This window comes from Phalangium opilio, unplaced genomic scaffold, assembly GCF_054372755.1.
Source record: "Phalangium opilio isolate 3A_F unplaced genomic scaffold, DU_Popi_V2 ptg000022l_1, whole genome shotgun sequence".
Classification (NCBI taxonomy): Eukaryota; Metazoa; Arthropoda; class Arachnida; order Opiliones; family Phalangiidae; genus Phalangium; species Phalangium opilio.
In genome coordinates, this window is record NW_028324154.1 from 2,306,859 (window position 1) to 2,331,512 (window position 24,654).

General features: G+C 43.6%; 44 non-coding genes across 44 annotated transcripts; all 44 read right to left on the minus strand.

Moving 5' to 3' along the window:
• Positions 1-168: 168 nt before the first annotated feature.
• TRNAE-CUC (transfer RNA glutamic acid (anticodon CUC)) lies at positions 169-240 on the minus strand. The gene has a single exon. It is a non-coding gene; the product is annotated as a tRNA-Glu (tRNA).
• A 79-nt stretch (positions 241-319) lies between these two features.
• On the minus strand, positions 320-391 carry TRNAE-CUC (transfer RNA glutamic acid (anticodon CUC)). The gene has a single exon. It is a non-coding gene; the product is annotated as a tRNA-Glu (tRNA).
• Positions 392-595: 204 nt separating this feature from the next.
• TRNAE-UUC (transfer RNA glutamic acid (anticodon UUC)) lies at positions 596-667 on the minus strand. The gene has a single exon. It is a non-coding gene; the product is annotated as a tRNA-Glu (tRNA).
• A 380-nt stretch (positions 668-1,047) lies between these two features.
• Positions 1,048-1,119, minus strand: TRNAE-CUC (transfer RNA glutamic acid (anticodon CUC)). The gene has a single exon. It is a non-coding gene; the product is annotated as a tRNA-Glu (tRNA).
• Positions 1,120-1,447: 328 nt separating this feature from the next.
• Positions 1,448-1,519, minus strand: TRNAE-UUC (transfer RNA glutamic acid (anticodon UUC)). Its single transcript has one exon. It is a non-coding gene; the product is annotated as a tRNA-Glu (tRNA).
• A 380-nt stretch (positions 1,520-1,899) lies between these two features.
• Positions 1,900-1,971, minus strand: TRNAE-CUC (transfer RNA glutamic acid (anticodon CUC)). Its single transcript has one exon. It is a non-coding gene; the product is annotated as a tRNA-Glu (tRNA).
• Positions 1,972-2,050: 79 nt separating this feature from the next.
• On the minus strand, positions 2,051-2,122 carry TRNAE-CUC (transfer RNA glutamic acid (anticodon CUC)). The gene has a single exon. It is a non-coding gene; the product is annotated as a tRNA-Glu (tRNA).
• A 204-nt stretch (positions 2,123-2,326) lies between these two features.
• TRNAE-UUC (transfer RNA glutamic acid (anticodon UUC)) lies at positions 2,327-2,398 on the minus strand. Its single transcript has one exon. It is a non-coding gene; the product is annotated as a tRNA-Glu (tRNA).
• A 531-nt stretch (positions 2,399-2,929) lies between these two features.
• On the minus strand, positions 2,930-3,001 carry TRNAK-CUU (transfer RNA lysine (anticodon CUU)). The gene has a single exon. It is a non-coding gene; the product is annotated as a tRNA-Lys (tRNA).
• A 328-nt stretch (positions 3,002-3,329) lies between these two features.
• TRNAE-UUC (transfer RNA glutamic acid (anticodon UUC)) lies at positions 3,330-3,401 on the minus strand. Its single transcript has one exon. It is a non-coding gene; the product is annotated as a tRNA-Glu (tRNA).
• A 380-nt stretch (positions 3,402-3,781) lies between these two features.
• Positions 3,782-3,853, minus strand: TRNAE-CUC (transfer RNA glutamic acid (anticodon CUC)). The gene has a single exon. It is a non-coding gene; the product is annotated as a tRNA-Glu (tRNA).
• A 79-nt stretch (positions 3,854-3,932) lies between these two features.
• Positions 3,933-4,004, minus strand: TRNAE-CUC (transfer RNA glutamic acid (anticodon CUC)). The gene has a single exon. It is a non-coding gene; the product is annotated as a tRNA-Glu (tRNA).
• A 204-nt stretch (positions 4,005-4,208) lies between these two features.
• On the minus strand, positions 4,209-4,280 carry TRNAE-UUC (transfer RNA glutamic acid (anticodon UUC)). Its single transcript has one exon. It is a non-coding gene; the product is annotated as a tRNA-Glu (tRNA).
• A 380-nt stretch (positions 4,281-4,660) lies between these two features.
• TRNAE-CUC (transfer RNA glutamic acid (anticodon CUC)) lies at positions 4,661-4,732 on the minus strand. Its single transcript has one exon. It is a non-coding gene; the product is annotated as a tRNA-Glu (tRNA).
• A 79-nt stretch (positions 4,733-4,811) lies between these two features.
• Positions 4,812-4,883, minus strand: TRNAK-CUU (transfer RNA lysine (anticodon CUU)). Its single transcript has one exon. It is a non-coding gene; the product is annotated as a tRNA-Lys (tRNA).
• A 381-nt stretch (positions 4,884-5,264) lies between these two features.
• Positions 5,265-5,336, minus strand: TRNAE-CUC (transfer RNA glutamic acid (anticodon CUC)). Its single transcript has one exon. It is a non-coding gene; the product is annotated as a tRNA-Glu (tRNA).
• A 505-nt stretch (positions 5,337-5,841) lies between these two features.
• TRNAE-CUC (transfer RNA glutamic acid (anticodon CUC)) lies at positions 5,842-5,913 on the minus strand. The gene has a single exon. It is a non-coding gene; the product is annotated as a tRNA-Glu (tRNA).
• Positions 5,914-6,117: 204 nt separating this feature from the next.
• TRNAE-UUC (transfer RNA glutamic acid (anticodon UUC)) lies at positions 6,118-6,189 on the minus strand. Its single transcript has one exon. It is a non-coding gene; the product is annotated as a tRNA-Glu (tRNA).
• Positions 6,190-6,569: 380 nt separating this feature from the next.
• TRNAE-CUC (transfer RNA glutamic acid (anticodon CUC)) lies at positions 6,570-6,641 on the minus strand. The gene has a single exon. It is a non-coding gene; the product is annotated as a tRNA-Glu (tRNA).
• Positions 6,642-6,720: 79 nt separating this feature from the next.
• Positions 6,721-6,792, minus strand: TRNAK-CUU (transfer RNA lysine (anticodon CUU)). The gene has a single exon. It is a non-coding gene; the product is annotated as a tRNA-Lys (tRNA).
• A 381-nt stretch (positions 6,793-7,173) lies between these two features.
• TRNAE-CUC (transfer RNA glutamic acid (anticodon CUC)) lies at positions 7,174-7,245 on the minus strand. Its single transcript has one exon. It is a non-coding gene; the product is annotated as a tRNA-Glu (tRNA).
• Positions 7,246-7,750: 505 nt separating this feature from the next.
• On the minus strand, positions 7,751-7,822 carry TRNAE-CUC (transfer RNA glutamic acid (anticodon CUC)). Its single transcript has one exon. It is a non-coding gene; the product is annotated as a tRNA-Glu (tRNA).
• Positions 7,823-8,151: 329 nt separating this feature from the next.
• TRNAE-UUC (transfer RNA glutamic acid (anticodon UUC)) lies at positions 8,152-8,223 on the minus strand. Its single transcript has one exon. It is a non-coding gene; the product is annotated as a tRNA-Glu (tRNA).
• Positions 8,224-14,106: 5,883 nt separating this feature from the next.
• On the minus strand, positions 14,107-14,178 carry TRNAE-CUC (transfer RNA glutamic acid (anticodon CUC)). The gene has a single exon. It is a non-coding gene; the product is annotated as a tRNA-Glu (tRNA).
• Positions 14,179-14,257: 79 nt separating this feature from the next.
• TRNAE-UUC (transfer RNA glutamic acid (anticodon UUC)) lies at positions 14,258-14,329 on the minus strand. Its single transcript has one exon. It is a non-coding gene; the product is annotated as a tRNA-Glu (tRNA).
• Positions 14,330-14,985: 656 nt separating this feature from the next.
• TRNAE-UUC (transfer RNA glutamic acid (anticodon UUC)) lies at positions 14,986-15,057 on the minus strand. The gene has a single exon. It is a non-coding gene; the product is annotated as a tRNA-Glu (tRNA).
• Positions 15,058-15,437: 380 nt separating this feature from the next.
• Positions 15,438-15,509, minus strand: TRNAE-CUC (transfer RNA glutamic acid (anticodon CUC)). Its single transcript has one exon. It is a non-coding gene; the product is annotated as a tRNA-Glu (tRNA).
• Positions 15,510-15,713: 204 nt separating this feature from the next.
• TRNAE-UUC (transfer RNA glutamic acid (anticodon UUC)) lies at positions 15,714-15,785 on the minus strand. Its single transcript has one exon. It is a non-coding gene; the product is annotated as a tRNA-Glu (tRNA).
• A 380-nt stretch (positions 15,786-16,165) lies between these two features.
• TRNAE-CUC (transfer RNA glutamic acid (anticodon CUC)) lies at positions 16,166-16,237 on the minus strand. Its single transcript has one exon. It is a non-coding gene; the product is annotated as a tRNA-Glu (tRNA).
• Positions 16,238-17,320: 1,083 nt separating this feature from the next.
• TRNAE-CUC (transfer RNA glutamic acid (anticodon CUC)) lies at positions 17,321-17,392 on the minus strand. Its single transcript has one exon. It is a non-coding gene; the product is annotated as a tRNA-Glu (tRNA).
• A 204-nt stretch (positions 17,393-17,596) lies between these two features.
• TRNAE-UUC (transfer RNA glutamic acid (anticodon UUC)) lies at positions 17,597-17,668 on the minus strand. The gene has a single exon. It is a non-coding gene; the product is annotated as a tRNA-Glu (tRNA).
• A 380-nt stretch (positions 17,669-18,048) lies between these two features.
• TRNAE-CUC (transfer RNA glutamic acid (anticodon CUC)) lies at positions 18,049-18,120 on the minus strand. The gene has a single exon. It is a non-coding gene; the product is annotated as a tRNA-Glu (tRNA).
• A 204-nt stretch (positions 18,121-18,324) lies between these two features.
• On the minus strand, positions 18,325-18,396 carry TRNAE-UUC (transfer RNA glutamic acid (anticodon UUC)). The gene has a single exon. It is a non-coding gene; the product is annotated as a tRNA-Glu (tRNA).
• Positions 18,397-18,776: 380 nt separating this feature from the next.
• TRNAE-CUC (transfer RNA glutamic acid (anticodon CUC)) lies at positions 18,777-18,848 on the minus strand. The gene has a single exon. It is a non-coding gene; the product is annotated as a tRNA-Glu (tRNA).
• Positions 18,849-19,931: 1,083 nt separating this feature from the next.
• Positions 19,932-20,003, minus strand: TRNAE-CUC (transfer RNA glutamic acid (anticodon CUC)). Its single transcript has one exon. It is a non-coding gene; the product is annotated as a tRNA-Glu (tRNA).
• Positions 20,004-20,207: 204 nt separating this feature from the next.
• Positions 20,208-20,279, minus strand: TRNAE-UUC (transfer RNA glutamic acid (anticodon UUC)). Its single transcript has one exon. It is a non-coding gene; the product is annotated as a tRNA-Glu (tRNA).
• A 380-nt stretch (positions 20,280-20,659) lies between these two features.
• Positions 20,660-20,731, minus strand: TRNAE-CUC (transfer RNA glutamic acid (anticodon CUC)). The gene has a single exon. It is a non-coding gene; the product is annotated as a tRNA-Glu (tRNA).
• A 204-nt stretch (positions 20,732-20,935) lies between these two features.
• Positions 20,936-21,007, minus strand: TRNAE-UUC (transfer RNA glutamic acid (anticodon UUC)). The gene has a single exon. It is a non-coding gene; the product is annotated as a tRNA-Glu (tRNA).
• Positions 21,008-21,964: 957 nt separating this feature from the next.
• On the minus strand, positions 21,965-22,036 carry TRNAE-CUC (transfer RNA glutamic acid (anticodon CUC)). Its single transcript has one exon. It is a non-coding gene; the product is annotated as a tRNA-Glu (tRNA).
• Positions 22,037-22,416: 380 nt separating this feature from the next.
• Positions 22,417-22,488, minus strand: TRNAE-CUC (transfer RNA glutamic acid (anticodon CUC)). The gene has a single exon. It is a non-coding gene; the product is annotated as a tRNA-Glu (tRNA).
• Positions 22,489-22,994: 506 nt separating this feature from the next.
• On the minus strand, positions 22,995-23,066 carry TRNAE-CUC (transfer RNA glutamic acid (anticodon CUC)). Its single transcript has one exon. It is a non-coding gene; the product is annotated as a tRNA-Glu (tRNA).
• A 230-nt stretch (positions 23,067-23,296) lies between these two features.
• TRNAE-CUC (transfer RNA glutamic acid (anticodon CUC)) lies at positions 23,297-23,368 on the minus strand. The gene has a single exon. It is a non-coding gene; the product is annotated as a tRNA-Glu (tRNA).
• Positions 23,369-23,572: 204 nt separating this feature from the next.
• TRNAE-UUC (transfer RNA glutamic acid (anticodon UUC)) lies at positions 23,573-23,644 on the minus strand. The gene has a single exon. It is a non-coding gene; the product is annotated as a tRNA-Glu (tRNA).
• Positions 23,645-24,451: 807 nt separating this feature from the next.
• Positions 24,452-24,523, minus strand: TRNAE-CUC (transfer RNA glutamic acid (anticodon CUC)). The gene has a single exon. It is a non-coding gene; the product is annotated as a tRNA-Glu (tRNA).
• Positions 24,524-24,654: the final 131 nt, after the last annotated feature.

The following is a 24,654-nucleotide window of genomic DNA, read 5'->3' on the forward strand; positions in this document are numbered from 1 at the left end:
GCGGTACAAAAGAACTCACTCCGATACCGGGAATCGAACCCGCCCTTCTGCGTGACAGCCAGATATCCTAGCCACTAGACCATATAGGACTTGCTTAATCAAGTCTTAATTCTATTCATACACCAATATCCTTAAGTCTATTCTTGAAAAGCGGTACAAAAGCACTCGCTCCGATACCGGGAATCGAACCCGGTCCTTCTGGGTGAGAGCCAGATATCCTAGCCACTAGACCGTATCGGACTTGCTTAAACAAGTCTTAATTCTATTCATAAACCAATATCCTTAAGTCTATTCTTGAAAAGCGGTACAAAAGCACTCGCTCCGATACCGGGAATCGAACCCGGGCCTTCTGGGTGAGAGCTAGATATCCTAGCCACTAGACCATATCGGACTTGCTTAAACAAGTCTTAATTCTATTCATAAACCTATATCCTTAAGTCTATTCTTGAAAAGCGGTACAAAACCACGTGCTCCGATACCGGGAATCGAACTCGGGCCTTCTGGGTGAAAGTCAGGTATCCTAGCGACTAGACCATATCGTACTTGATCAACCAAGTCTTAATTCTATTCTTGAAAAGCGGTACAAAAGCACTCGCTCCGATACCGGGAATCGAACCCGGGCCTTCTGGGTGAAAGCCAGATATCCTAGCCACTAGACCATATCGGACTTCTTCAACCAAGTCTTAATTCTATTCATAAACCTATATCCTTAAGTCTATTCTTGAAAAGCGGTACAAAAGCACTCGCTCCGATTCCGGGAATCGAACCCGAGCATTCTGGATGAGAGCCAGATATCCTAGCCACTAGACCATATCTGACTGGTCGGAACAATCCAAAATATTATTCCTATAAATGTGTCTTTAAGTTTATTCATCAAAAGCGGTACAAAAGCACTCACTCCGATACCGGGAATCGAACCCGCCCTTCTGCGTGACAGCCAGATATCCTAGCCACTAGACCATATAGGACTTGCTTAACCAAGTCTTAATTCTATTCATAAACCAATATCCTTAAGTCTATTCTTGAAAAGCGGTACAAAAGCACTCGCTCCGATACCGGGAATCGAACCCGGGCCTTCTGGGTGAGAGCCAGATATCCTAGCCACTAGACCATATCGGACTTGCTTAAACAAGTCTTAATTCTATTCATAAACCTATATCCTTAAGTCTATTCTTGAAAAGCGGTACAAAACCACGTGCTCCGATACCGGGAATCGAACTCGGGCCTTCTGGGTGAAAGTCAGGTATCCTAGCGACTAGACCATATCGTACTTGATCAACCAAGTCTTAATTCTATTCTTGAAAAGCGGTACAAAAGCACTCGCTCCGATACCGGGAATCGAACTCGGGCCATCTGGGTGAAAGTCAGGTATCCTAGCGACTAGACCATATCGTACTTGATCAACCAAGTCTTAATTCTATTCTTGAAAAGCGGTACAAAGCACTCGCTCCGATACCGGGAATCGAACCCGGGCCTTCTGGGTGAAAGCCAGATATCCTAGCCACTAGACCATATCGGACTTCTTCAACCAAGTCTTAATTCTATTCATAAACCTATATCCTTAAGTCTATTCTTGAAAAGCGGTACAAAAGCACTCGCTCCGATTCCGGGAATCGAACCCGAGCATTCTGGATGAGAGCCAGATATCCTAGCCACTAGACCATACCTGACTGGTAGGAACAATCCAAAATATTATTCCTATAAATGTGTCTTTAAGTTTATTCATCAAAAGCGGTACAAAAGAACTCACTCCGATACCGGGAATCGAACCCGCCCTTCTGCGTGACAGCCAGATATCCTAGCCACTAGACCATATAGGACTTGCTTAATCAAGTCTTAATTCTATTCATACACCAATATCCTTAAGTCTATTCTTGAAAAGCGGTACAAAAGCACTCGCTCCGATACCGGGAATCGAACCCGGTCCTTCTGGGTGAGAGCCAGATATCCTAGCCACTAGACCGTATCGGACTTGCTTAAACAAGTCTTAATTCTATTCATAAACCAATATCCTTAAGTCTATTCTTGAAAAGCGGTACAAAAGCACTCGCTCCGATACCGGGAATCGAACCCGGGCCTTCTGGGTGAGAGCTAGATATCCTAGCCACTAGACCATATCGGACTTGCTTAAACAAGTCTTAATTCTATTCATAAACCTATATCCTTAAGTCAATTCTTGAAAAGCGGTACAAAACCACGTGCTCCGATACCGGGAATCGAACTCGGGCCTTCTGGGTGAAAGTCAGGTATCCTAGCGACTAGACCATATCGTACTTGATCAACCAAGTCTTAATTCTATTCTTGAAAAGCGGTACAAAAGCACTCGCTCCGATACCGGGAATCGAACCCGGGCCTTCTGGGTGAAAGCCAGATATCCTAGCCACTAGACCATATCGGACTTCTTCAACCAAGTCTTAATTCTATTCATAAACCTATATCCTTAAGTCTATTCTTGAAAAGCGGTACAAAAGCACTCGCTCCGATTCCGGGAATCGAACCCGAGCATTCTGGATGATAGCCAGATATCCTAGCCACTAGACCATATCTGACTGGTCGGAACAATCCAAAATATTATTCCTATAAATGTGTCTTTAAGTTTATTCATCAAAAGCGGTACAAAAGCACTCACTCCGATACCGGGAATCGAACCCGCCCTTCTGCGTGACAGCCAGATATCCTAGCCACTAGACCATATAGGACTTGCTTAATCAAGTCTTAATTATATTCATAAACCAATATCCTTAAGTCTATTCTTGAAAAGCGGTACAAAAGCACTCGCTCCGATACCGGGAATCGAACCCGGTCCTTCTGGGTGAGAGCCAGATCCCCTAGCCACTAGACCGTATCGGACTTGCTCAAACAAGTCTTAATTCTATTCATAAACCAATATCCTTAAGTCTATTCTTGAAAAGCGGTACAAAAGCACTCGCTCCGATACCGGGAATCGAACCCGGGCCTTCTGGGTAAGAGCCAGATATCCTAGCCACTAGACCATATCGGACTTGCTTAAACAAGTCTTAATTCTATTCATAAACCTATATCCTTAAGTCTATTCTTGAAAAGCGGTACAAAACCACGTGCTCCGATACCGGGAATCGAACTCGGGCCTTCTGGGTGAGAGCCAGATATCCTAGCGACTAGACCATATCGTACTTGATCAACCAAGTCTTAATTCTATTCTTGAAAAGCGGTACAAAAGCACTCGCTCCGATACCGGGAATCGAACTCGGGCCATCTGGGTGAAAGTCAGGTATCCTAGCGACTAGACCATATCGTACTTGATCAACCAAGTCTTAATTCTATTCTTGAAAAGCGGTACAAAGCACTCGCTCCGATACCGGGAATCGAACCCGGGCCTTCTGGGTGAAAGCCAGATATCCTAGCCACTAGACCATATCGGACTTCTTCAACCAAGTCTTAATTCTATTCATAAACCTATATCCTTAAGTCTATTCTTGAAAAGCGGTACAAAAGCACTCGCTCCGATTCCGGGAATCGAACCCGAGCATTCTGGATGAGAGCCAGATATCCTAGCCACTAGACCATACCTGACTGGTCGGAACAATCCAAAATATTATTCCTATAAATGTGTCTTTAAGTTTATTCATCAAAAGCGGTACAAAAGAACTCACTCCGATACCGGGAATCGAACCCGCCCTTCTGCGTGACAGCCAGATATCCTAGCCACTAGACCATATAGGACTTGCTTAATCAAGTCTTAATTCTATTCATACACCAATATCCTTAAGTCTATTCTTGAAAAGCGGTACAAAAGCACTCGCTCCGATACCGGGAATCGAACCCGGTCCTTCTGGGTGAGAGCCAGATATCCTAGCCACTAGACCGTATCGGACTTGCTTAAACAAGTCTTAATTCTATTCATAAACCAATATCCTTAAGTCTATTCTTGAAAAGCGGTACAAAAGCACTCGCTCCGATACCGGGAATCGAACCCGGGCCTTCTGGGTGAGAGCTAGATATCCTAGCCACTAGACCATATCGGACTTGCTTAAACAAGTCTTAATTCTATTCATAAACCTATATCCTTAAGTCAATTCTTGAAAAGCGGTACAAAACCACGTGCTCCGATACCGGGAATCGAACTCGGGCCTTCTGGGTGAAAGTCAGGTATCCTAGCGACTAGACCATATCGTACTTGATCAACCAAGTCTTAATTCTATTCTTGAAAAGCGGTACAAAAGCACTCGCTCCGATACCGGGAATCGAACCCGGGCCTTCTGGGTGAAAGCCAGATATCCTAGCCACTAGACCATATCGGACTTCTTCAACCAAGTCTTAATTCTATTCATAAACCTATATCCTTAAGTCTATTCTTGAAAAGCGGTACAAAAGCACTCGCTCCGATTCCGGGAATCGAACCCGAGCATTCTGGATGATAGCCAGATATCCTAGCCACTAGACCATATCTGACTGGTCGGAACAATCCAAAATATTATTCCTATAAATGTGTCTTTAAGTTTATTCATCAAAAGCGGTACAAAAGCACTCACTCCGATACCGGGAATCGAACCCGCCCTTCTGCGTGACAGCCAGATATCCTAGCCACTAGACCATATAGGACTTGCTTAATCAAGTCTTAATTATATTCATAAACCAATATCCTTAAGTCTATTCTTGAAAAGCGGTACAAAAGCACTCGCTCCGATACCGGGAATCGAACCCGGTCCTTCTGGGTGAGAGCCAGATATCCTAGCCACTAGACCGTATCGGACTTGCTCAAACAAGTCTTAATTCTATTCATAAACCAATATCCTTAAGTCTATTCTTGAAAAGCGGTACAAAAGCACTCGCTCCGATACCGGGAATCGAACCCGGGCCTTCTGGGTAAGAGCCAGATATCCTAGCCACTAGACCATATCGGACATGCTTAACCAAGTCTTAATTCTATTCATAAACCAATATCCTTAAGTCTATTCTTGAAAAGCGGTACAAAAGCACTCGCTCCGATACCGGGAATCGCCCCCGGGCCTTCTGGGTGAGAGCCAGATATCCTAGCCACTATACCATATCGGACTTGCTTAAACAAGTCTTAATTCTATTCATAAACCTATATCCTTAAGTCTATTCTTGAAAAGCGGTACAAAAGCACTCGCTCCGAGTCCGGGAATCGAACCCGAGCATTCTGGATGAGAGCCAGATATCCTAGCCACTAGACCATATCTGCCTGGTCGGAACAATCCAAAATATTATTCCTATAAATGTGTCTTTAAGTTTATTCATCAAAAGCGGTACAAAAGCACTCACTCCGATACCGGGAATCGAACCCGGGCCTTCTGGGTGAGAGCCAGATATCCTAGCCACTAGACCATATCGGACTTGCTTAAACAAGTCTTAATTCTATTCATAAACCTATATCCTTAAGTCTATTCTTGAAAAGCGGTACAAAACCACGTGCTCCGATACCGGGAATCGAACTCGGGCCTTCTGGGTGAAAGTCAGGTATCCTAGTGACTAGACCATATCGTACTTGATCAACCAAGTCTTAATTCTATTCTTGAAAAGCGGTACAAAAGCACTCGCTCCGATACCGGGAATCGAACCCGAGCCTTCTGGATGAGAGCCAGATATACTAGCCACTAGACCATATCTGACTGGTCGGAACAACCCAAAATATTATTCCTATAAATGTGTCTTTAAGTTTATTCATCAAAAGTGGTACAAAAGCACTCACTCCGATACCGGGAATCGAACCCGCCCTTCTGCGTGACAGCCAGATATCCTAGCCACTAGACCATATCGGACATGCTTAACCAAGTCTTAATTCTATTCATAAACCAATATCCTTAAGTCTATTCTTGAAAAGCGGTACAAAAGCACTCGCTCCGATACCGGGAATCGAACCCGGGCCTTCTGGGTGAGAGCCAGATATCCTAGCCACTAGACCATATCGGACTTGCTTAAACAAGTCTTAATTCTATTCATAAACCTATATCCTTAAGTCTATTCTTGAATAGCGGTACAAAACCACGTGCTCCGATACCGGGAATCGAACTCGGGCCTTCTGAGTGAAAGTCAGGTATCCTAGCGACTAGACCATATCGTACTTGATCAACCAAGTCTTAATTCTATTCTTGAAAAGCGGTACAAAAGCACTCGCTCCGATACCGGGAATCGAACCCGGGCCTTCTGGGTGAAAGCCAGATATCCTAGCCACTAGACCATATCGGACTTCTTCAACCAAGTCTTAATTCTATTCATAAACCTATATCCTTAAGTCTATTCTTGAAAAGCGGTACAAAAGCACTCGCTCCGATTCCGGGAATCGAACCCGAGCATTCTGGATGAGAGCCAGATATCCTAGCCACTAGACCATATCTGACTGGTCGGAACAATCCAAAATATTATTCCTATAAATGTGTCTTTAAGTTTATTCATCAAAAGCGGTACAAAAGCACTCACTCCGATACCGGGAATCGAACCCGCCCTTCTGCGTGACAGCCAGATATCCTAGCCACTAGACCATATAGGACTTGCTTAATCAAGTCTTAATTATATTCATAAACCAATATCCTTAAGTCTATTCTTGAAAAGCGGTACAAAAGCACTCGCTCCGATACCGGGAATCGAACCCGGTCCTTCTGGGTGAGAGCCAGATATCCTAGCCACTAGACCGTATCGGACTTGCTCAAACAAGTCTTAATTCTATTCATAAACCAATATCCTTAAGTCTATTCTTGAAAAGCGGTACAAAAGCACTCGCTCCGATACCGGGAATCGAACCCGGGCCTTCTGGGTAAGAGCCAGATATCCTAGCCACTAGACCATATCGGACATGCTTAACCAAGTCTTAATTCTATTCATAAACCAATATCCTTAAGTCTATTCTTGAAAAGCGGTACAAAAGCACTCGCTCCGATACCGGGAATCGCCCCCGGGCCTTCTGGGTGAGAGCCAGATATCCTAGCCACTATACCATATCGGACTTGCTTAAACAAGTCTTAATTCTATTCATAAACCTATATCCTTAAGTCTATTCTTGAAAAGCGGTACAAAAGCACTCGCTCCGAGTCCGGGAATCGAACCCGAGCATTCTGGATGAGAGCCAGATATCCTAGCCACTAGACCATATCTGCCTGGTCGGAACAATCCAAAATATTATTCCTATAAATGTGTCTTTAAGTTTATTCATCAAAAGCGGTACAAAAGCACTCACTCCGATACCGGGAATCGAACCCGGGCCTTCTGGGTGAGAGCCAGATATCCTAGCCACTAGACCATATCGGACTTGCTTAAACAAGTCTTAATTCTATTCATAAACCTATATCCTTAAGTCTATTCTTGAAAAGCGGTACAAAACCACGTGCTCCGATACCGGGAATCGAACTCGGGCCTTCTGGGTGAAAGTCAGGTATCCTAGTGACTAGACCATATCGTACTTGATCAACCAAGTCTTAATTCTATTCTTGAAAAGCGGTACAAAAGCACTCGCTCCGATACCGGGAATCGAACCCGAGCCTTCTGGATGAGAGCCAGATATACTAGCCACTAGACCATATCTGACTGGTCGGAACAACCCAAAATATTATTCCTATAAATGTGTCTTTAAGTTTATTCATCAAAAGTGGTACAAAAGCACTCACTCCGATACCGGGAATCGAACCCGCCCTTCTGCGTGACAGCCAGATATCCTAGCCACTAGACCATATCGGACATGCTTAACCAAGTCTTAATTCTATTCATAAACCAATATCCTTAAGTCTATTCTTGAAAAGCGGTACAAAAGCACTCGCTCCGATACCGGGAATCGAACCCGGGCCTTCTGGGTGAGAGCCAGATATCCTAGCCACTAGACCATATCGGACTTGCTTAAACAAGTCTTAATTCTATTCATAAACCTATATCCTTAAGTCTATTCTTGAATAGCGGTACAAAACCACGTGCTCCGATACCGGGAATCGAACTCGGGCCTTCTGGGTGAAAGTCAGGTATCCTAGCGACTAGACCATATCGTACTTGATCAACCAAGTCTTAATTCTATTCTTGAAAAGCGGTACAAAAGCACTCGCTCCGATACCGGGAATCGAACTCGGGCCATCTGGGTGAAAGTCAGGTATCCTAGCGACTAGACCATATCGTACTTGATCAACCAAGTCTTAATTCTATTCTTGAAAAGCGGTACAAAAGCACTCGCTCCGATACCGGGAATCGAACCCGGGCCTTCTGGGTGAAAGCCAGATATCCTAGCCACTAGACCATATCGGACTTCTTCAACCAAGTCTTAATTCTATTAATTTTTCTTTTTAATTGAAACTTAAAGGCATGCTTAAGAAAAAACAACGTTCCATTACCGTTTTCCGTTGAAATAACTTATTTTACAAGTAATCAATTTCAAAAATTTACTTATCTCGGGTTGTCGGGCACAATTCCATTCCCCCAAAACATTTTATCATTACATTAATTACTTTTGAGAGAGTACGTGTATGACATTGAGTTTTAAAAGGTTCCCCCATTTGTGCCCGGCATGCTTCGCAGTGGATAAGTTTTAAAACAATGGCGGAAAATTAAGTAGGGACAGTTAGATTTTTACTCGTGGTTATGCAAAATGATGTAATGTCTAGTGTACTTCAGTCAACAGTCATACTGTTCATTCTCATAGCTCAGGACATGATTAATGCTGCTCACTATTTTTCTCTCTAGTTTCAAACAATGGTTAGAGACCATTCAGTGCCGCAGGTCGCACATGAATATATTTCAACTACAGTTTACATAAATTCTCCGTGGTCGTACTATTAGCGTGTTAAGCACTAATTTGTTCAGAACATGTCTGGAAAGGGTGCTTGTTGTAAGTTTTTAAAGCAGTGTTGCCAATGTGTGGGTAATTTCCCACATCGTGGGAAATTTAGGTTTGGTTTTAGGCTCAGCGGGGAAAAAGTAATATTTTTCCGAGATCAATCAAATGTCGGAATTTTTCTGTTCAAGGGTTAACAGTGCAAAATTTTCGAAAATGCACTAATTTTAACTGCACAGTTAAAATTAGTGCATTTTCGAAAATTTTATCCGGTTTAATAATTTCAAGCGACATTTTGAAATAAATTCGGTGATTTTAAGTTTGGCACTGAAAAAAAAGAAAGCATATTTTGAGAATTTTAAAGCTCTATAGCATTTGTACATATTGTCAAAACCATGCGGAGTGATATTCCATATTAAACTTAGTATGATAAAATAGTCCAGATAAATATGACTGTAAAACAGGGGGTGTGGGAAATGCGGCAAATTTTTAAAATGGAAGTGGGAAATCCACTTTCTAACATTAGCAACGCTGATTTGAAGGTTTTGGTCATGGGTAAACAGACCGCTCATTCAGGTTTTTATTGTTTTAAAGCTTATTTTGACACGTTATCTCTAAAAAGTAATTAATGTAATGATAAAATGTTTTGGGGGAATGGAATTGTGCCCGAAAACCCGAGATAAGTAAATTTTTGAAATTGATTACTTGCAAAATAAGTTATTTCAATGGAAAACGGTAATGGAACGTTGTTTTTTCTTAAGCATGCCTTTAAGTTTCAATTAAAAAGAAAAATTAATATCTGATCCTTCAGTCAAGTGATAAGCTCAGTCTTATCGATACTTTTTAGGACTTGATTCTAATCAAGACATTTTTGATTAATATCTGTTCCTTCAGTCTTCATTTTAATTAAGGATGTTAAGAAACAGTTTTACATTTTCAAAATCTGCACTAAGCAGAAACATATATAATTATGAAGGGGACCATAACTTTAGCTCAATCAGACATTTATTTATAATGATACTTCAAAAAAAAAACGTAAATCATTAAAAGTTTGGGCAAGAACCCACAAACACCCGGGGCAAGAACCCACAAGCACCCGGGGCAAGAACCCACATACACCCGGGGCAAGAACCCACAAACACCCGGGGCAAGAACCCACAAACACCCGGGGCAAGAACCCACAAACACCCGGGGCAAGAACCCACAATCACCCGGGGCAAGAACCCACAAACACCCGGGGCAAGAACCCACAAACACCCGGGGCAAGAACCCACAAACACCCGGGGCAAGAACCCACAAACACCCGGGGCAAGTACCCACAAACACCCGGGGCAAGTACCCACAAGCACCCGGGGCAAGCGCCCACAAGCACCCGGGGCAAGCGCCCACAAGCACCCGGGGCAAGCGCCCACAAGCACCCGGGGCAAGTGCCCACAAGCACCCGGGGCAAGTACCCACAAGCACCCACAAGTACCTACAAACACCCACAAGTACCTACAAGCAGCCACAAGTACCTACAAACACCCACAAGTACCTACAAGCACCCTCAAGTACCTACAAACACCCTCAAGTACCTACAAACACCCTCAAGTACCTGCAAACACCCACAAGTACCTACAAACACCCATAAGTACCTACAAGCACCCACAAGTACCTGCAAACACCCACAAGTACCTACAAACACCCACAAGTGACTACAAACACCAACAAGTACCTACAAACACCAACAAGTACCTACAAACACTCACAAGTACCTACAAACACTCAAAAGTACCTACAAACACCCACAAGTACCTACAAGCACCCACAAGTACCTACAAGCACCCACAAGTACCTACAAGCAGCCACAAGTACCTACAAGCACCCACAAGTACCTACAAGCAGCCACAAGTACCGACAAACACCCACAAGTACCTACAAGCACCCTCAAGTACCCACAGGTACCCTCAAGTACCCACAAGAACCTAAAAACACCCACAAGTACCTACAAACACCCAAAAGTACCTACAAACACCCAAAAGTACCTACAAACACCCACAACTACCTACAAGTACCTACAAACACCCACAAGTACCTACAAACACCCACAAGTACCTAAAAACACGCACAAGCACCTACAAACACGCACAAGCACCTACAAACACGCACAAGCACCTACAAACACGCACAAGTACCTACAAACACGCACAAGCACCTACAAACACGCACAAGTACCTACAAACACGCACAAGTACCTACAAACACGCACAAGTACCTACAAACACCCACAAGTACCTACAAACACCCACAAGTACCTACAAACACCCACAAGTACCTACAAACACCCACAAGTACCTACAAACACCCACAAGTACCTACAAACACCCACAAGTACCTACAAGTACCTGCAAGCACCCACAAGTACCTACAAGCACCCACAAGTACCTACAAGCACCCACAAGTACCTACAAGCACCCACAAGTACCTACAAGCACCCACAAGTACCTACAAGCACCCACAAGTACCTACAAACACCCACAAGTACCTACAAACACCCAAAAGTACCTACAAACACCCACAGGTACCTACAAACACCCACAAGTACCTACAAACACCCACAACTACCTACAAGTACCTACAAGTACCTACAAACACCCACAAGTACCTACAAACACCCATAAGTACCTACAAGCACCCACAAGTACCTACAAGCACCCACAAGTACCTACAAGCACCACAAGTACCTACAAACACCCATAAGTACCTACAAGCACCCACAAGTACCTACAAGCACCCACAAGTACCTACAAGCAGCCACAAGTACCTACAAACACCCACAAGTACCTACAAGCACCCTCAAGTACCTACAAACACCCTCAAGTACCTACAAACACCCTCAAGTACCTGCAAACACCCACAAGTACCTACAAACACCCATAAGTACCTACAAGCACCCACAAGTACCTGCAAACACCCACAAGTAACTACAAACACCCACAAGTGACTACAAACACCAACAAGTACCTACAAACACCAACAAGTACCTACAAACACTCACAAGTACCTACAAACACTCAAAAGTACCTACAAACACCCACAAGTACCTACAAGCACCCACAAGTACCTACAAGCACCCACAAGTACCTACAAGCAGCCACAAGTACCGACAAACACCCACAAGTACCTACAAGCACCCTCAAGTACCCACAGGTACCCTCAAGTACCCACAAGAACCTAAAAACACCCACAAGTACCTACAAACACCCAAAAGTACCTACAAACACCCAAAAGTACCTACAAACACCCACAACTACCTACAAGTACCTACAAACACCCACAAGTACCTACAAACACCCACATGTACCTAAAAACACGCACAAGCACCTACAAACACGCACAAGCACCTACAAACACGCACAAGCACCTACAAACACGCACAAGCACCTACAAACACGCACAAGTACCTACAAACACGCACAAGCACCTACAAACACGCACAAGTACCTACAAACACGCACAAGTACCTACAAACACGCACAAGTACCTACAAACACCCACAAGTACCTACAAACACCCACAAGTACCTACAAACACCCACAAGTACCTACAAACACCCACAAGTACCTACAAACACCCACAAGTACCTACAAGTACCTGCAAGCACCCACAAGTACCTACAAGCACCCACAAGTACCTACAAGCACCCACAAGTACCTACAAGCAGCCACAAGTACCTACAAGCACCCACAAGTACCTACAAGCACCCACAAGTACCTACAAACACCCACAAGTACCTACAAACACCCAAAAGTACCTACAAACACCCACAAGTACCTACAAACACCCACAAGTACCTACAAACACCCACAACTACCTACAAGTACCTACAAGTACCTACAAACACCCACAAGTACCTACAAACACCCACAAGTACCTACAAGCACCCACAAGTACCTACAAGCACCCACAAGTACCTACAAGCACCCACAAGTACCTACAAACACCCATAAGTACCTACAAGCACCCACAAGTACCTACAAACACCCACAAGTCGGTAGTCTGGCTAATGACCAGTCGTCGGTAATCTGGCTAATGACCAGTCGTCGGTAATCTGGCTAATGACCAGTCGTCGGTAATCTGGCTAATGACCAGTCGTCGGTAATCTGGCTTAATTACCAGCCGTCTGTAATCCAGCTTAATTGACAGCCGTCGGTAATCTACCTTAATTACTAGTCGTCGGTAATCTACCTTAATTACTAGTCGTCGGTAATCTACCTTAATTACCAGTCGTCGGTAATCTACCTTAATTACCAGTCGTCGGTAATCTACCTTAATTACCAGTCGTCGGTAATCTACCTTAATTACCAGTCGTCGCAGCGGCCGCATCAACGTCACGACGGCAATATTAAAACCGTCTTATCACACTATCGATAGGCCATTCCAACCAAAAGACAATAAGAAGAAACAATCGGATTATTATGAGGCAACTATACGTTAAAAAAGGCCAATATTGGTCACGCTGATATTTCCCAATAAAACAGTGTATAAATGCTAAAATATCGCAGATTGGGGCAATTTTTAAAATTTAAATTAAACATACTTAAAACTAATTTTTCTTAATAACAAGAAAAATGGTCCTAGATTATAGTGTAAAGTTTCATTTAAGATCGTTCCCAAAACTAACCAACGTATAGTTTTTCTAAATCACGAATAACCGATTTGTTTTTTTCCAAAAATTTCCCATGTTATTTCTATGGGAAAAATTCCTGTTTTTCATCAAAAGGTGTGATTAATTTTATGGAAATGAAAACCACCCTTAGCAACTTTATTTTTTATAAATTAGACTAATTAATGGATCTCTTTGAAATTTTAACCACATATTGAGGGCCCGAATTGTAGTTCTGTGGAATTTATTCAGAACAATTAATGCAATACAAAAAAAACTACATCCAAACAAAAAACCTTCCTTATACATTAAGAGCAGTATGAAGTCTTATCTAAGAGAGCTACCGCTCTCTCAGAATTCATAAACCTATATCCTTAAGTCTATTCTTGAAAAGCGGTACAAAAGCACTCGCTCCGATTCCGGGAATCGAACCCGAGCATTCTGGATGAGAGCCAGATATCCTAGCCACTAGACCATATCTGACTGGTCGGAACAATCCAAAATATTATTCCTATAAATGTGTCTTTAAGTTTATTCATCAAAAGCGGTACAAAAGCACTCACTCCGATACCGGGAATCGAACCCGCCCTTCTGCGTGACAGCCAGATATCCTAGCCACTAGACCATATCGGACATGCTTAACCATGTCTTAATTCTATTCATAAACCAATATCCTTAAGTCTATTCTTGAAAAGCGGTACAAAAGCACTCGCTCCGATACCGGGAATCGAACCCGGGCCTTCTGGGTGAGAGCCAGATATCCTAACCACTAGACCATATCGGACTTGCTTAAACAAGTCTTAATTCTATTCATAAACCTATATCCTTAAGTCTATTCTTGAAAAGCGGTACAAAAGCACTCGCTCCGATACCGGGAATCGAACCCGGGCCTTCTGGGTGAAAGTCAGATATCCTAGCCACTAGACCATATCGGACTTCTTCAACCAAGTCTTAATTCTATTCATAAACCTATATCCTTAAGTCTATTCTTGAAAAGCGGTACTAAAGCACTCGCTCCGATACCGGGAATCGAACCCGAGCATTCTGGATGAGAGCCAGATATCCTAGCCACTAGACCATATCTGACTGGTCGAAACAGTCCAAAATATTATTCCTATAAATGTGTCTTTAAGTTTATTCATCAAAAGCGGTACAAAAGCACTCACTCCGATACCGGGAATCGAACCCGCCCTTCTGCGTGACAGCCAGATATCCTAGCCACTAGACCATATAAGACTTGCTTAATCAAGTCTTAATTCTATTCATAAACCAATATCCTTAAGTCTATTCTTGGAAAGCGGTACAAAAGCACTCGCTCCGATACCGGGAAACGAACCCGGTCCTTCTGGGTGCGATCCAGATATCCTAGCCACTAGACCATATCGGACTTGCTTAAACAAGTCTTAATTCTATTCATAAACCTATATCCTTAAGTCTATTCTTGAAAAGCGGTACAAAACCACGCGCTCCGATACCGGGAATCGAACTCGGGCCTTCTGGGTGAAAGTCAGGTATCCTAGCGACTAGACCATATCGTACTTGATCAACCAAGTCTTAATTCTATTCTTGAAAAGCGGTACAAAAGCACTTGCTCCGATACCGGGAATCGAACCCGGGCCTTCTGGGTGAAAGCCATATATCCTAGCCACTAGACCATATCGGACTTCCTCAACCAAGTCTTAATTCTATTCATAAACCTATATCCTTAAGTCTATTCTTGAAAAGCGGTACAAAAGCACTCGCTCCGATACCGGGAATCGAACCCGAGCCTTCTGGAGGAGCGCCAGATATACTAGCCACTAGACCATATCTGACTGGTCGGAACAACCCAAAATATTATTCCTATAAATGTGTCTTTAAGTTTATTCATCAAAAGCGGTACAAAAGCACTCACTCCGATACCAGGAATCGAACCCGCCCTTCTGCGTGACAGCCAGATATCCTAGCCACTAGACCATATCGGACATGCTTAACCAAGTCTTAATTCTATTCATAAACCAATATCCTTAAGTCTATTCTTGAAAAGCGGTACAAAAGCACTCGCTCCGATACCGGGAATCGAACCCGGGCCTTCTGGGTGAGAGCCAGATATCCTAACCACTAGACCATATCGGACTTGCTTAAACAAGTCTTAATTCTATTCATAAACCTATATCCTTAAGTCTATTCTTGAAAAGCGGTACAAAACCACGTGCTCCGATACCGGGAATCGAACTCGGGCCTTCTGGGTGAAATTCAGGTATCCTAGCGACTAGACCATATCGTACTTAATCAACCAAGTGTTAATTCTATTCTTGAAAAGCGGTGCAAAAGCACTCGCTCCGATACCGGGAATCGAACCCGGGCCTTCTGGGTGAAAGCCAGATATCCTAGCCACTAGACCATATCGGACTTCTTCAACCAAGTCTTAATTCTATTCATAAACCTATATCCTTAAGTCTATTCTTGAAAAGCGGTACTAAAGCACTCGCTCCGATACCGGGAATCGAACCCGAGCATTCTGGATGAGAGCCAGATATCCTAGCCACTAGACCATATCTGACTGGTCGGAACAATCCAAAATATTATTCCTATAAATGTGTCTTTAAGTTTATTCATCAAAAGCGGTACAAAAGCACTCACTCCGATACCGGGAATCGAACCCGCCCTTCTGCGTGACAGCCAGATATCCTAGCCACTAGACCATATCGGACATGCTTAACCAAGTCTTAATTCTATTCATAAACCAATATCCTTAAGTCTATTCTTGAAAAGCGGTACAAAAGCACTCGCTCCGATACCGGGAATCGAACCCGGGCCTTCTGGGTGAGAGCCAGATATCCTAGCCACTAGACCATATCGGACTTGCTTAAACAAGTCTTAATTCTATTCATAAACCTATATCCTTAAGTCTATTCTTGAAAAGCGGTACAAAACCACGTGCTCCGATACCGGGAATCGAACTCGGGCCTTCTGGGTGAAAGTCAGGTATTCTAGCGACTAGACCATATCGTACTTGATCAACCAAGTCTTAATTCTATTCTTGAAAAGCGGTACAAAAGCACTCGCTCCGATACCGGGAATCGAACCCGGGCCTACTTGGTGAAAGCCATATATCCTAGCCACTAGACCATATCGGACTTCCTCAACCAAGTCTTAATTCTATTCATAAACCTATATCCTTAAGTCTATTCTTGAAAAGCGGTACAAAAGCACTCGCTCCGATACCGGGAATCGAACCCGGGCCTACTGGGTGAAAGCCATATATCCTAGCCACTAGACCATATCGGACTTCTTCAACCAAGTCTTAATTCTATTCATAAACCTATATCCTTAAGTCTATTATTGAAAAGCGGTTCAAAAGCACTCGCTCCGATACCGGGAATCGAACCCGAGCCTTCTGGATGAAAGTCAGGTATCCTAGCGACTAGACCATATCGTACTTGATCAACCAAGTCTTAATTCTATTCTTGAAAAGCGGTACAAAAGCACTTGCTCTGATACCGGGAATCGAACCCGGGCCTTCTGGGTGAAAGCCATATATCCTAGCCACTAGACCATATCGGACTTCCTCAACCAAGTCTTAATTCTATTCATAAACCTATATCCTTAAGTCTATTCTTGAAAAGCGGTACAAAAGCACTCGCTCCGATACCGGGAATCGAACCCGAGCCTTCTGGATGAGCGCCAGATATACTAGCCACTAGACCATATCTGACTGGTCGGAACAACCCAAAATATTATTCCTATAAATGTGTCTTTAAGTTTATTCATCAAAAGCGGTACAAAAGCACTCACTCCGATACCGGGAATCGAACCCGCCCTTCTGCGTGACAGCCAGATATCCTACCCACTAGACCATAACGGACATGCTTAACCAAGTCTTAATTCTATTCATAAACCAATATCCTTAAGTCTATTCTTGAAAAGCGGTACAAAAGCACTCGCTCCGATACCGGGAATCGAACCCAGGCCTTCTGGGTGAGAGCCAGATATCCTAGCCACTAGACCATATCGGACTTGCTTAAACAAGTCTTAATTCTATTCATAAACCTATATCCTTAAGTCTATTCTTGAAAAGCGGTACAAAACCACGTGCTCCGATACCGGGAATCGAACTCGGGCCTTCTGGGTGAAAGTCAGGTATCCTAGCGACTAGACCATATCGTACTTGATCAACCAAGTCTTAATTCTATTCTTGAAAAGCGGTACAAAAGCACTTGCTCCGATACCGGGAATCGAACCCGGGCCTTCTGGGTGAAAGCCATATATCCTAGCCACTAGACCATATCGGACTTCCTCAACCAAGTCTTAATTCTATTCATAAACCTATATCCTTAGGTCTATTCTTGAAAAGCGGTACAAAAGCACTCGCTCCGATACCGGGAATCGAACCCGAGCCTTCTGGAGGAGCGCCAGATATACTAGCCACTAGACCATATCTGACTGGTCGGAACAACCCAAAATATTATTCCTATAAATGTGTCTTTAAGTTTATTCATCAAAAGCGGTACAAAAGCACTCACTCCGATACCGGGAATCGAACCCGCCCTTCTGCGTGACAGCCAGATATCCTAGCCACTAGACCATATCGGACATGCTTAACCAAGTCTTAATTCTATTCATAAACCAATATCCTTAAGTCTATTCTTGAAAAGCGGTACAAAAGCACTCGCTCCGATACCGGGAATCGAACCCGGGCCTTCTGGGTGAGAGCCAGATATCCTAACCACTAGACCATATCGGACTTGCTTAAACAAGTCTTAATTCTATTCATAAACCTATATCCTTAAGTCTATTCTTGAAAAGCGGTACAAAACCACGTGCTCCGATACCGGGAATCGAACTCGGGCCTTCTGGGTGAAATTCAGGTATCCTAGCGACTAGACCATATCGTACTTAATCAACCAAGTGTTAATTCTATTCTTGAAAAGCGGTGCAAAAGCACTCGCTCCGATACCGGGAATCGAACCCGGGCCTTCTGGGTGAAAGCCAGATATCCTAGCCACTAGACCATATCGGACTTCTTCAACCAAGTCTTAATTCTATTCATAAACCTATATCCTTAAGTCTATTCTTGAAAAGCGGTACTAAAGCACTCGCTCCGATACCGGGAATCGAACCCGAGCATTCTGGATGAGAGCCAGATATCCTAGCCACTAGACCATATCTGACTGGTCGGAACAATCCAAAATATTATTCCTATAAATGTGTCTTTAAGTTTATTCATCAAAAGCGGTACAAAAGCACTCACTCCGATACCGGGAATCGAACCCGCCCTTCTGCGTGACAGCCAGATATCCTAGCCACTAGACCATATCGGACATGCTTAACCAAGTCTTAATTCTATTCATAAACCAATATCCTTAAGTCTATTCTTGAAAAGCGGTACAAAAGCACTCGCTCCGATACCGGGAATCGAACCCGGGCCTTCTGGGTGAGAGCCAGATATCCTAGCCACTAGACCATATCGGACTTGCTTAAACAAGTCTTAATTCTATTCATAAACCTATATCCTTAAGTCTATTCTTGAAAAGCGGTACAAAACCACGTGCTCCGATACCGGGAATCGAACTCGGGCCTTCTGGGTGAAAGTCAGGTATTCTAGCGACTAGACCATATCGTACTTGATCAACCAAGTCTTAATTCTATTCTTGAAAAGCGGTACAAAAGCACTCGCTCCGATACCGGGAATCGAACCCGGGCCTACTTGGTGAAAGCCATATATCCTAGCCACTAGACCATATCGGACTTCCTCAACCAAGTCTTAATTCTATTCATAAACCTATATCCTTAAGTCTATTCTTGAAAAGCGGTACAAAAGCACTCGCTCCGATACCGGGAATCGAACCCGGGCCTACTGGGTGAAAGCCATATATCCTAGCCACTAGACCATATCGGACTTCTTCAACCAAGTCTTAATTCTATTCATAAACCTATATCCTTAAGTCTATTATTGAAAAGCGGTTCAAAAGCACTCGCTCCGATACCGGGAATCGAACCCGAGCCTTCTGGATGAAAGTCAGGTATCCTAGCGACTAGACCATATCGTACTTGATCAACCAAGTCTTAATTCTATTCTTGAAAAGCGGTACAAAAGCACTTGCTCTGATACCGGGAATCGAACCCGGGCCTTCTGGGTGAAAGCCATATATCCTAGCCACTAGACCATATCGGACTTCCTCAACCAAGTCTTAATTCTATTCATAAACCTATATCCTTAAGTCTATTCTTGAAAAGCGGTACAAAAGCACTCGCTCCGATACCGGGAATCGAACCCGAGCCTTCTGGATGAGCGCCAGATATACTAGCCACTAGACCATATCTGACTGGTCGGAACAACCCAAAATATTATTCCTATAAATGTGTCTTTAAGTTTATTCATCAAAAGCGGTACAAAAGCACTCACTCCGATACCGGGAATCGAACCCGCCCTTCTGCGTGACAGCCAGATATCCTACCCACTAGACCATAACGGACATGCTTAACCAAGTCTTAATTCTATTCATAAACCAATATCCTTAAGTCTATTCTTGAAAAGCGGTACAAAAGCACTCGCTCCGATACCGGGAATCGAACCCAGGCCTTCTGGGTGAGAGCCAGATATCCTAGCCACTAGACCATATCGGACTTGCTTAAACAAGTCTTAATTCTATTCATAAACCTATATCCTTAAGTCTATTCTTGAAAAGCGGTACAAAACCACGTGCTCCGATACCGGGAATCGAACTCGGGCCTTCTGGGTGAAAGTCAGGTATCCTAGCGACTAGACCATATCGTACTTGATCAACCAAGTCTTAATTCTATTCTTGAAAAGCGGTACAAAAGCACTTGCTCCGATACCGGGAATCGAACCCGGGCCTTCTGGGTGAAAGCCATATATCCTAGCCACTAGACCATATCGGACTTCCTCAACCAAGTCTTAATTCTATTCATAAACCTATATCCTTAGGTCTATTCTTGAAAAGCGGTACAAAAGCACTCGCTCCGATACCGGGAATCGAACCCGAGCCTTCTGGAGGAGCGCCAGATATACTAGCCACTAGACCATATCTGACTGGTCGGAACAACCCAAAATATTATTCCTATAAATGTGTCTTTAAGTTTATTCATCAAAAGCGGTACAAAAGCACTCACTCCGATACCGGGAATCGAACCCGCCCTTCTGCGTGACAGCCAGATATCCTAGCCACTAGACCATATCGGACATGCTTAACCAAGTCTTAATTCTATTCATAAACCAATATCCTTAAGTCTATTCTTGAAAAGCGGTACAAAAGCACTCGCTCCGATACCGGGAATCGAACCCGGGCCTTCTGGGTGAGAGCCAGATATCCAAACCACTAGACCATATCGGACTTGCTTAAACAAGTCTTAATTCTATTCATAAACCTATATCCTTAAGTCTATTCTTGAAAAGCGGTACAAAACCACGTGCTCCGATACCGGGAATCGAACTCGGGCCTTCTGGGTGAAATTCAGGTATCCTAGCGACTAGACCATATCGTACTTAATCAACCAAGTCTTAATTCTATTCTTGAAAAGCGGTACAAAAGCACTCGCTCCGATACCGGGAATCGAACCCGGGCCTTCTGGGTGAAAGCCAGATATCCTAGCCACTAGACCATATCGGACTTCTTCAACCAAGTCTTAATTCTATTCATAAACCTATATCCTTAAGTCTATTCTTGAAAAGCGGTACTAAAGCACTCGCTCCGATACCGGGAATCGAACCCGAGCATTCTGGATGAGAGCCAGATATCCTAGCCACTAGACCATATCTGACTGGTCGGAACAATCCAAAATATTATTCCTATAAATGTGTCTTTAAGTTTATTCATCAAAAGCGGTACAAAAGCACTCACTCCGATACCGGGAATCGAACCCGCCCTTCTGCGTGACAGCCAGATATCCTAGCCACTAGACCATATAAGACTTGCTTAATCAAGTCTTAATTCTATTCATAAACCAATATCCTTAAGTCTATTCTTGAAAAGCGGTACAAAAGCACTCGCTCCGATACCGGGAAACGAACCCGGTCCTTCTGGGTGCGATCCAGATATCCTAGCCACTAGACCATATCGGACTTGCTTAAACAAGTCTTAATTCTATTCATAAACCTATATCCTTAAGTCTATTCTTGAAAAGCGGTACAAAACCACGCGCTCCGATACCGGGAATCGAACTCGGGCCTTCTGGGTGAAAGTCAGGTATCCTAGCGACTAGACCATATCGTACTTGACCAACCAAGTCTTAATTCTATTCTTGAAAAGCGGTACAAAAGCACTCGCTCCGATACCGGGAATCGAACCCGAGCCTTCTGGATGAGAGCCAGATATACTAGCCACTAGACCATATCTGACTGGTCGGAACAACCCAAAGTATTATTCCTATAAATGTGTCTTTAAGTTTATTCATCAAAAGCGGTACAAAAGCACTCACTCCGATACCGGGAATCGAACCCGCCCTTCTGCGTGACAGCCAGATATCCTAGCCACTAGACCATATCGGACATGCTTAACCAAGTCTTAATTCTATTCATAAACCAATATCCTTAACTCTATTCTTGAAAAGCGGTACAAAAGCACTCGCTCCGATACCGGGAATCGAACCCGGGCCTTCTGGGTGAGAGCCAGATATCCTAGCCACTAGACCATATCGGACTTCCTCAACCAAGTCTTAATTCTATTCATAAACCTATATCCTTAAGTCTATTCTTGAAAAGCGGTACAAAAGCACTCGCTCCGATACCGGGAATCGAACCCGAGCCTTCTGGATGAGAGCCAGATATACTAGCCACTAGACCATATCTGACTGGTCGGAACAACCCAAAATATTATTCCTATAAATGTGTCTTTAAGTTTATTCATCAAAAGCGGTACAAAAGCACTCACTCCGATACCGGGAATAGATCCCGCCCTTCTGCGTGACAGCCAGATATCCTAGCCACTAGACCATATCGGACATGCTTAACCAAGTCTTAATTCTATTCATAAACCAATATCCTTAAGTCTATTCTTGAAAAGCGGTACAAAAGCACTCGCTCCGATACCGGGAATCGAACCCGGGCCTTCTGGGTGAGAGCCAGATATCCTAGCCACTAGACCATATCGGACTTGCTTAAACAAGTCTTAATTCTATTCATAAACCTATATCCTTAAGTCTATTCTTGAAAAGCGGTACAAAACCACGTGCTCCGATACCGGGAATCGAACTCGGGCCTTCTGGGTGAAAGTCAGGTATTCTAGCGACTAGACCATATCGTACTTGATCAACCAAGTCTTAATTCTATTCTTGAAAAGCGGTACAAAAGCACTCGCTCCGATACCGGGAATCGAACCCGGGCCTACTTGGTGAAAGCCATATATCCTAGCCACTAGACCATATCGGACTTCCTCAACCAAGTCTTAATTCTATTCATAAACCTATATCCTTAAGTCTATTCTTGAAAAGCGGTACAAAAGCACTCGCTCCGATACCGGGAATCGAACCCGAGCCTTCTGGATGAGAGCCAGATATACTAGCCACTAGACCATATCTGACTGGTCGGAACAACCCAAAATATTATTCCTATAAATGTGTCTTTAAGTTTATTCATCAAAAGCGGTACAAAAGCACTCACTCCGATACCGGGAATCGAACCCGGGCCTTCTGGGTGAGAGCCAGATATCCTAGCCACTAGACCATATCGGACTTCCTCAACCAAGTCTTAATTCTATTCATAAACCTATATCCTTAAGTCTATTCTTGAAAAGCGGTACAAAAGCACTCGCTCCGATACCGGGAATCGAACCCGAGCCTTCTGGATGAGAGCCAGATATACTAGCCACTAGACCATATCTGACTGGTTGGAACAACCCAAAATATTATTCCTATAAATGTGTCTTTAAGTTTATTCATCAAAAGCGGTACAAAAGCACTCACTCCGATACCGGGAATCGAACCCGGGCCTTCTGGGTGAGAGCCAGATATCCTAGCCACTAGACCATATCGGACTTGCTTAAAGAAGTCTTAATTCTATTCATAAACCTATATCCTTAAGTCTATTCTTGAAAAGCGGTACAAAACCACGTGCTCCGATACCGGGAATCGAACTCGGGCCTTCTGGGTGAAAGTCAGGTATCCTAGCGACTAGACCATATCGTACTTGATCAACCAAGTCTTAATTCTATTCTTGAAAACCGGTTCAAAAGCACTTGCTCCGATACCGGGAATCGAACCCGGGCCTTCTGGGTGAAAGCCATATATCCTAGCCACTAGACCATATCGGACTTCCTCAACCAAGTCTTAATTCTATTCATAAACCTATATCCTTAAGTCTATTCTTGAAAAGCGGTACAAAAGCACTCGCTCCGATACCGGGAATCGAACCCGGGCCTACTGGGTGAAAGCCATATATCCTAGCCACTAGACCATATCGGACTTCCTCAACCAAGTCTTAATTCTATTCATAAACCTATATCCTTAAGTCTATTCTTGAAAAGCGGTACAAAACCACGCGCTCCGATACCGGGAATCGAACTCGGGCCTTCTGGGTGAAAGTCAGGTATCCTAGCGACTAGACCATATCGTACTTGATCAACCAAGTCTTAATTCTATTCTTGAAAAGCGGTACAAGACCACGTGCTCCGATACCGGGAATCGAACCCGGGCCTTCTGGGTGAAAGCCATATATCCTAGCCACTAGACCATATCGAACTTCCTCAACCAAGTCTTAATTCTATTCATAAACCTATATCCTTAAGTCTATTCTTGAAAAGCGGTACAAAAGCACTCGCTCCGATACCGGGAATCGAACCCGAGCCTTCTGGATGAGAGCCAGATATACTAGCCACTAGACCATATCTGACTGGTCGGAACAACCCAAAGTATTATTCCTATAAATGTGTCTTTAAGTTTATTCATCAAAAGCGGTACAAAAGCACTCACTCCGATACCGGGAATCGAACCCGCCCTTCTGCGTGACAGCCAGATATCCTACCCACTAGACCATAACGGACATGCTTAACCAAGTCTTAATTCTATTCATAAACCAATATCCTTAAGTCTATTTTTGAAAAGCGGTACAAAAGCACTCGCTCCGATACCGGGAATCGAACCCAGGCCTTCTGGGTGAGAGCCAGATATCCTAGCCACTAGACCATATCGGACTTGCTTAAACAAGTCTTAATTCTATTCATAAACCTATATCCTTAAGTCTATTCTTGAAAAGCGGTACAAAACCACGTGCTCCGATACCGGGAATCGAACTCGGGCCTTCTGGGTGAAAGTCAGGTATCCT